Genomic DNA, 10425 nt, shown 5'->3' on the forward strand with positions numbered 1-10425 from the left:
GCACGGAGCACGGAGAATGTGTGCAGAAATGAAAACATTGGACTGTGAAAGTGGAATTTTGTATCAACTGGAAAATTCAATTTAGGACTTTAATGATAATGGAATTGCATATATGCCCGGTCGGTCATATCATCCAATTATTGATAAAATATATCGTATGCTCAAGGCAAAAATCCGCACAATCATGAAGAATTCCAGTTAATTTTTGGCGTATTTTACACGACATTTTTCCTCGGCGCGCAAAAAATATCTCGAGGCATATGTTTGGTCCTACGTGTCTAAGAATTAGAATTTGGTCGTGGAAAGAATCCTATTTGGCATCAAGTGTCTCAGGACGCAAACGTATATGAATATGAACAAAATGGATGAGTTGAGATGATTTAGGAGAAGCAATAAGGAGAGGAAGATGTGAAAGAGATTTCAAGGTTTATTCTACAATAATTTTTGGAAATTTTCGAAAATCAAGAAAAATTAATCTGATAGTCGACATGCTTAGGGCTTTGCGAATTTGAAACTGGCCAAGATTTCTGAAGTTTTTTTCTGAGCGTTATAAAGATGTTGAAAAAAAAAATTAAATTTTAAACCATTATAATATAGGATAGGCTCGGTCAATATTTTCCAATTTTGTACAGCTATCATAACATCGCCCATAGAATATACGTCCAAATTTTTGTAAATTGTTATAGGTAATGTTTAGTAAGCAGAAAATTTCTTTTTGATTCCATTTGAAAAACAGAGATGCTATCAGTTTACGGGGTATTATGGGCTTGTTTTTCCATCGATTTGGCCCATTTTTAATGCCAACCTGCGTACAAGAGCTTTCAAATTTTTCCGTCAAATTTGAAGCTGATAGCTTTTTTCTTTTTTATATACTTTCATCGAAGTTACTTCCACCTTCGTTGAGTAATGAGATTTTACCAGATTTCAACTGTACCAGCTTTATATCGCTTCCGGCTAAAATTAACCTCACGGTCATTAGCGTAAAATGCTCCTTCCATATCATCGTAATACATTTTAGCTTTATTTCTTACTTGTGATGCTTAGATTGCAGATATTGCAGACATTTGTGGGTGTTGCGCATCTTACAATAGTTTTTGGTAAACGAAAGTTTAAAAATGTTCCTTAAATCGTAAAGGAATTAAAAAATTCTTTATTAAGAGATCACAAATAAAATAATTTAAATTTCATTATAATAACATAAGTAAAAAGTAAACAAGAAAAGGATTATACATGTTTACAGTTCTTATAAGTGTAACTCCCAGCAACAATCAGGTATGTTCGCTAACTAGATTTAATTATTATTACCGATGTTATAAATGCATTTACATATAGCCAGTATACCTTCGGGAGATACCCTACAACAGCCACCAATTTTAATTTTAGCTTTCAATTGTATCCATAACTCGCTAATGGGACACATTTATCATGGCCGGTCCACCCACTTTTAAGAGCATCGTACATTTCGCCACGATTACTATAAACTATTAATGGTGGTATTTGCTCATTATTTATATATATGTTTGCTTATTAACAAAATATAAAAAGATTATGACTGAAAACTTATAATTATAGTACCTTTGGATTAACACAATTCACGCCAATACAATATAGGCGATCAACAGCATTAGACTTTCTTATTAATTCCCAAACACTTTTAGCAGAATTTGCGAAATTCTGGCCATGAGCCAAAAGCAATTCATCTTTACATTGAAAAGAAACCCAAAATTTTACATCTGCATAGTCTTTCAATAACATTTCCGTTACAGCTTCAGCTTCCATTTGACAAAGTATAGTTTCTACAACTAAACCATCTACGACTCCGGACAGGACAGCTTCAATACGTGTGCGATGCCATTGCTGTATTTGCCGTTTAGTTAGTTTTTCAGTATAGGAACCAGTATATTCAGACCCATCGTGCAGCATAGCGCCATAGCGGTCAATGGAACCCATAATCAAAGGTAATCACGGTTCCTTGTGCCGATTGCAATCTTTTAAACGTTCTAAATATTTGTTCTTCGCTTGCATGGCTAATTTAACACTTTCACGCATTAAGTCTATACTCTCTTCTTTGGTTAAATTGAGATGTTTAGTAAAGCCTTCTACACTTGACTGATAGGTATTGGTGACAATAATATCTGCTCCAACTGCAATATATTATTAACGTCGTTTTTATATGTAAAGGAATATTGTCGTACTATGTTTACTGCTCAAATTCCAAAAAATCTAAATGAGTTTGCGTTACAGCTTCGGGATTCTCCTTATCAAAACGCGAACCCCGCAACAGATCGCGAATTATTTTATCACCTACATGCTTAGCTAACTGTGTTGAGAATCCACCGCTTTTCACAAGCACGCGTCCTTTCAGATGCAATAGCGACATTTCCTGATATTAAACAATCTGAGGTGTTAGGCGAAAAATTTCTGGTATTATTGTATTAAATTGTATTAAATTCCTTCTCTTTGTAGTTTGTAATAAAAACCAAATAATAGTAAATATAATCTACTTACGTTTAATTGTGCCTTTGATTGAAAGTATCTTGGAGAACAGAATTCCCTAACTTCCTTTCACTTACATAGGTTTACGAGATTTAAAAAAAACAATTATAACAATGAATTTCTTTTTTTTTATTGTTGTTTACATATTATTTGTGGAATAATTATATAATTATATGTACTACGTTTTTTCTTGTTTGTGTTATAACATAATTATATAACATAGTTCAAAAACGTATATAAATACATAACAAAATAAAAACGAGAACTTTGGTTAAAATATAAACAACTTAAAATATATAGAAATAATTCTAATAAAAAACAAAAAAAAAAAACAAAAAGAGGAAAACTTTTATGCAAATATTTCGTTTAAAAAGAGAAAAAACGGTTATTAACAAAACAAAAAAAAAATTTGAATAATATTAAAAATAAGTGATCAAGACAGCACCTCCCTGGAAGCAGTAGAAAGTTTTGAAACTTTTCTACCCTGCAGATTAATGCTTTGCTTTGTTGGTTAATGGCTTCGGCATAAACTTTTTTATACGGTATAAAGAAATTATATTTAAAAGGAAAAATAGATTAAAACATTATTGTACTACAATATATTATTTTCGAAAATAGCAATTCACAATTAGTTCATTTGCACGGATGGTCCTCGTAAGCACTTAAAGATCTAGTTTATAATTTTTCTTTATTGGCTTCAGGCGATAAGAGATTCGTTTCGTAGGAATTTAAGACCGTATGTCCTTTTTATAATCTCTTTTAGATGCTTGGATGATTAGATAGATGTCTGGATAAATTGCCTGACCGCTTGGTTTCACACACCGTTCGCTTGCTTTCGCTCGGGTATTTAAGTCTTTTACTATTTTTCAAGTAATTCACAAAAGTTCACATGCCGATATTCAGTTCGTCAAGTATTTTAGGAATCGTTTTCTAAATATAACTAATAAAAACTTTATAGCCGGACAAGTCCGCGAATTACATACCCCACACCACTTTGCCTAATACAACTATTAACTCGTTTTGGTAATAATACAGCAAAGCAGCATTTTTCATGAAAGCCCGCATATGCGGAGATATCCAAAAAATACATCTACGTGGTCAAAGTTCGTTAAGGTTGATTTCTATGCCAATTTACTATTGTGAACTAGCTTTCCCTCTGAATTATTAAGAATTATACCTCTTTACTATATGAAGATTCAGTTTTAGTAGGCACAATTTTTGTGAGAGAGGGTTTAAAACCCGAGACCCATTATTGATACCGATTTAGAATGCTCAAATGGTATAGCAGAGCGAGTTTTGTCGCGAACTTTTGAAAATTTACAATTTTTTCCTATATAATGGCTTCTCAACATTGGGCGTTATAAGGGCAAGGCTTGCAAAAAATGGACCGATCCAAAGTGTACCCTGCAGCACAAGTGATGTAAGGTATAATAATCTATATATAGCGTATCTTTTTAATGGCATTTCCCGTTTACTTTCAACTCAAGATAGAAAGGGAAAGGAACTTTTAGCATCTTTTCTATTGCCTTTTATTTTTGACATATTACGTCTGAGGACAAGGACTGAATGCATTAGGTCCAAAAAGTCATGCAATGTGTTTGAAATAAAGGGGTCGCTATGTTAATCACATTGATGCCAAATATATACAATTCTGGCATATTAAAAGCGTATTTCTATGCGTTTCCTATCATCGATTAACTCTGCGTACACACGTATCATTTCCAAGAAGATTCTCTCAAAAGTTGTGGAAAATATTCAAACTTTTTGGAACCCTGTTAAATGAAAAGTTGGCCATTAAAACGCAATAAATAATATAATAAAATAATAAAGTGAAGAAGGAAAAATAGTCAATAATTCATTATTGATTCACATTTGTTGTCACTGCACGAACTTTTGTGTTAATTCGTTTTTGCTTTTCTTGCCGCCTTCAAGTTTGTCATATATACACATCATCTTTGAAGAGATATAAAACTTTTAATCATAAAGTAAACAGCCAAAAGCAACAATGTTTTAAAATAAAAGCTCATATTATATAAATTAACAATAAATTCTTCTTTTTTTTTTTCTTTTTTACAATAAGTGGAATAAATAAATTTATCATTAATGATTTAACAATTAATCAATGCATTCTCAATATATGTATGCTTTTGTCTTAAATTGTTTTAAATGTTTTAAAAACAATGTTTTATTAGTTTATAAACAAACTTCTTCTTCGCTACTGTCTATTTTAAACCAAAATCAACAAAAAAAAAAAATCATTGAAGAGTAAATTGTTTAGAAGATATACAGTGCCCCGGGAAAATTTTCATCAAATTTTATAGAAAAGCAAAAATTCATACAAAATTTCATTCAGATTGAAATGCGAGAGCTTCTTATCTTACATTTACGCTTTATACTTGGCTTTCACGCAAGAAAATGAGAAAAACAAGTCGTAAATTATAATTATCGTACCGCATCACTCAATAAGTACGTAGGATTATAGAATATAGATCCTATAAATCAAATATCATATCGACTCGTTAATCAAAAGTCATCATCCTACATTTATATATCATCCCATTAATCAGTTTTACGCTGATTAAAATTTGAATTAATTTAAATATTGTCTCATCGCGGATTTTAATAGTGAAATAATAAGCATAATGAAATATGAGGAATCCTGGGCATTTAAAATTTTGTCGTATTTTACATTTTCGCTTAGAATTAAACCGTCATAATTTTTAAACAAAGTCCTCGCTAAATTCCCTGTTCAAAGCACAGAGTCGCTTATAAATGGTTGAGTGCCCAACTAACTTAACTTAAATGTTAAGATTCAACTCTGTGAAATTATCTAAAAATTATCTAAGAAAAATTAGCAAAAGCCGTCGGCAAAACAACATTATCTAACGGACCAAATTATCTAAGAAAAATTAGCAAATGCCGTCGTCAAAACAACGGACCAAATTATCTAAGAAAAATTAGCAAATGCCGTCGGCAAAACAACGGACCAAATTATCTAACGGACCAAATTATCTAACGGACCAAATTATCTAAGAAAAATTAGCAAATGCCGTCGGCAAAACAACGGACCAAATTATCTAACGGACCAAATTATCTAAGAAAAATTAGCAAATACCGTCGGCAAAACAAAGGAAAACTTTGGATATTTAGTAACTAATGTTTATTTATAATATATGAAGCGAACTGAAAAGATGGATTTTATTATAGAAGAAAAGAAGCGTCAGCTGCAAAAAGATCCCGTAACAGATATTCGAAAACTGAAATCTCATCGACTGAATATATAAATAAATATAATAATAATAATATATAAATAAATATATAAAAACTTAAATGTTTTTTTTTAGTATTTAATTAATTATGAATCCTGTTGTATATGACAACAAATCAAGCTAAGAACTCAACCGTATTTGTTTACAATTATTTGGGTTTGAGATTATTGGTGGGTGGTTGTTTATCTTTTAACTAACTTAAGGGCTGAAATTTGTTCTCCCAAATCAAACTTAGAGCTCGCCGATGTTTATTATAGTTTAAGAAGTTTTTGACATTTGATATTGAAAAATGTTATTTTCACAATGTATCCTTGATCATTAAAAAATAAATATAATCAACTTTTAAGAGAATTGTAAAGTAATGAATTAAATGTCGTGGACTTATGAGAGTCAAGAAAGGAAGAAATACCGATGTTCCTTTTAGAAAAAAATTCTGCAAATGTGATTCAGTCTTGGTTGCCAAAAATGAAAGAAAGTCGGGGGCAAACAATTCCTCAAAACGTCATATCCCACTAGTGAACAGTTTCCCGCTTTCATGGTTTAGAGCTGTCGAAACTCATGCCAAGCAAATTAATAAAATCTTCGAGTAAATGCATTGAACAAAAAATAAAGGAAAAGGATCTGGACATAATATATTTCCAATATTTATTTTTTTACCTTTCATTAAAATTAAAATCATCATTTTTCTCGGCACTGTGTATTAATTGCATTTTTTTTTAAGATTTTATGACAACTATTTAAACATGAGTGTAAAAATTGCCACAGAAACTAAAAAAAAAAAAGATGTCATAAAAAGCTATAAAATCGTTATGATCTTTGTGTATAATTTGCTGTCGCATTAGTTTCTAATAAAATTATGTAAATATTTCTAGTAATGCATTTTTTTTTATTTTTATTTATTTGTCTTCTAAAAGCTTTTTAATTTATTTAATTGTATACTTTTGGATGCGCTATGTTATATACTTTCATTTTCTTTTTCGTCTTCTTTTTTTTTTTTTTTGTTACTCATTATTATTTTTATCTTTTTGAAAAAATTGCAGTCATTTTTCTTTCATATTTCTTGATTTTTGTTTTTTTTTACAATGATAATACAAATAATATAATGTAATATATGCATGCATACATAATATTTAATATAAAAACATAGTTTAGTTGGTTGACAATTATTCATAGATGGCGTTACTTGCATTTATCATTGTTACAGTTTATTCCCACTTAGGGAAAATTTTTCAATTTTAACAGAGTTGGTCCTTTGTTTTCTGTTAAGTTGGACAAAATTCTATTGACGCTATCTTAGAATTTATTCTTTAGCTAAATTTATAATAATAATAATATAATTTTACAACTTGGCCTAAAAGTAGACCGCCATAATTTTTTTTTTATTATCAAATTAAACAAAACAGTAGCTAAATTTTCTGCTAATTTACAGAACGAACGTAATACTCTATGCTAATCTGCAAAGCCGTCGGAAAAAATACACAATTTGTTCCAAATTCTCTGTTAATCAATAAAAAACATCTGTTGAAATTCTGAACGGTATAACAGACTGACTAGTATTAAACATAATTTCAAATCATATAACGTAAAAAAGATTTAAATTAGTGCAATAAAAACATGAACATGAAAACAAAACCATACCACTTACCAACCTTTATTTTCCTTTATATGCTCTATATGAACGTAAAAGGAGGGGTTAAATCTTTCTGTGTATTGTGAGCCGACAATTACGTAGGCGGATTTAAAATATTCTTTATCTGAAGCTCTTAAGAAACGTCACATCATGAGTTCGCTATGAACAAAAGAGGAAGTGAGAAAAGCAAAGAGCTAATAGTTGAATTTTAATAGCTCATTTATGTGCATTTAATAATGAAAGTGTTATATATTTCATTTCGAGATGTCAGTAAGTTTCTACTTAGACATGAATTCCAAAAATATTTTGGTAGTTTTGTTACTATTTGCTTACACCCTCTGCACATATGAAATCATAAATTTATTATTATTATTAGGCTCAAAGAATCAGCGTTTAGTTCGACGTTTGAGAATAGAAACTAAGTGAATAATTTATTCGCTTCGATACAGAAAAGTTCTGGACAACCGCATTACCAGTCAAGCAGACTTTGCTCAAATACTTAGTTGCTAACAGGCAACAACGCTATGATTAAGTTTTCCGTAAATATTTTCTTACGATATTTTTATATTTTGTAATTTTTTTTCCGCAATTGTTCACTTTGTACAACTTCTTTCTATACTTGCCAAATGGTTTTTTGCTTTTACAAAAACCGTTAGCTGGTGTTTTTCCTTTACATATAAAAGGTACGTTTTTATAAAAAAGGTGTCATATGGTGATAATAGAGAGAGAACAGAGTTGCTTTCAATAAATGGCAACGCTTTGAATGAAAATGAAAAAAAAGAGTACGAAATAATCACATAATACTTATTTCGAACTTAATAATGAGAGAGTTCGAAATTTTCATAGTTTGAGAATTAAGGTGCTGCCTCTGTTAAAGTTTGAAAAACTGGCCTCCGTTTCTGCTACAGTGCGAGGAACTTCCGTTTCTGGCAAACAAAGCTTAGAATAAATTGCAAAACATAAAACATAACAAGAGTGTACTTGTACATTATGTGTGTATGTACTTGTTCTTATATCAGCCATTGCTTTTTTAAAATTAGTGTTAAGAACAATGAACATATATAAGTTACTGCTATGCATGCAGATTGTGTACAGAAAAATGAAAAGCAACGTTTAAGTGCAGGCAACTATTCTGCACTTAAAGAAATCAACATTGTTAACCGGCATGTTTGGTGTAAAGAAATGAAAGATTCTCTTAAATGAAAATATTTCGTAGAACCGGAACTACGCGAACAATAGAGTTGATGATTGTGAAAGCATATTTCCCAGCGTTTGGCTAGAATTTCGACTAAGGAGTGAATTCACTAATAAGCAGATATGAAAAAGCGAAATGAAACAACGTATCAAGGAGTTACCTTGCAATCAGGAAAGCATTTTTAACATTTTTCATAAACAAGTATTGTAACGAGTTTTCTTGGGCGAGGTATAACTCAGTCACTCCAAGGTTCGTTGCAAGAAATTTTGAATAAAAATCCGGACCTTCGGGGAGGAATGGTGTACTATTTCCTTGATTTATTAGTTCCTTTTTACGGAGAGAAGTACAACGATGGGTAGAAACTGACAACGGCAAGGAACCAGCGAGGTGTCCCGACTTGTCGCGCTATTATCGGTTTGTTTTTTTTTTTCTTTTACTTGTAAGGTTCGAACTTGCACTTCTTTTTCGTTACGCTTTTAATATCGCGGGGCGCTGAAAGAAAAGGACCGAATACGCTGCCAGTGTCATAGCTGCCGCAGGGGTGTCCCCGTTTCGCTACTCGTCGGTAAAGACAAAATATTCTTCAGTCAGCTGGTACATCCCTCATCCATAATGTCAGTTGTCCCACATAGTCTTTCAGGGATGGCGATTTATACCAACCGTCACATCCCCTATCCGTAATGTCAAAAAAAAAGAGATTTGTCATATTGTCTGTAACCACTTACCTCCAGGCAGCTATGACACCGAAATGAAAGAATCTGCGCGATGTGCTACTCTTTTATATCGGGGGGTCTCGCTCGCTAGTGCCAACAGTTTCCATGTGTTTACAAATGCTTACGTGTATGCTTAGCTTAGGTTGGCTGCAGTCGCAACCTTAGTTACGACTTGCATGATCCTGCTTATACATAACTTGATATCACTTACATCTAGCTTATTATTATGTTTGTTCAAATTTCGACGCAACAGGCACCCAGATACCAAATCGCGTGATTCAATCACCGTTAGGTATGTGAATGCTTGTGCCACTGTGTTTGCATATGCATGTTTTTCTTTGTGTATTTCTACATGTGTGATCATGTCTTTGTACATTTTGTGTAATATTGTGTGTGTGTTTGTGCTCTTTGCGCGTACGGGTATTGGTGTGCATTGCTATGTGTGACTCTAACGTTTATTTGTTTTGTCTGATCATATATTCATTGTAGAGAATAGGGGTTTCTACCTGATTCTATACCCTAACGGGGTTTATGCAGTAATGCGTAATATGTAAGCGTTTCTACCGTTCGCTTATACAATTTTAAGGCATACAGATTTCTGTATGTTACTATAACCTAACAGTACTATAAAATGCTATGTGTGATTCTTTGGTATGTGCGTTTGCATGAGCGAGTGTGCTTATGCGTAATATGTAAGCGTTTCTACAGTTCACTTATACAATTTTAAGGCATACAGATTTCTGTATGGCCTAACTGTTATATACAATGCTATGTGTGATTCTTTGGCATGTGCGTTTATAAGCGCGTGTGTGCTTGTGTATTGCGAAGCACAAGGGTTTCTATATGCTTAAACAATCTAACGGGATTTGTACCGTAATGCGTAATATGTACGCGTTTCTACAGTTTGCTTATACAATTTTAAGGCATACAGATTTCTTCTTGTATATGTTGTACTTACTCCATATGGTTTTATACCTATGTTTGACTTGGGTTTGAGTTATATGACTCACAAGTTCTATGGCTTTGGGTTGTGTCTGACAGATCTTATTCACACATATTCTGCGCTTTGGCGGTTGTGTAAATATTACGTATGGGTTTGTGCCTAAGTTCGTCTAGGGCTTG

General features: G+C 32.0%; 1 pseudogene; it reads right to left on the reverse strand.

Annotated features, from left to right (window-relative positions):
• Positions 1–1291: 1291 nt before the first annotated feature.
• LOC119640540 lies at positions 1292–2380 on the reverse strand (annotated as a pseudogene).
• Between the last annotated feature and the right edge of the window lie 8045 nt (positions 2381–10425).

This window comes from Glossina fuscipes, unplaced genomic scaffold, assembly GCF_014805625.2.
Source record: "Glossina fuscipes isolate IAEA_lab_2018 unplaced genomic scaffold, Yale_Gfus_2 121, whole genome shotgun sequence".
Classification (NCBI taxonomy): Eukaryota; Metazoa; Arthropoda; class Insecta; order Diptera; family Glossinidae; genus Glossina; species Glossina fuscipes.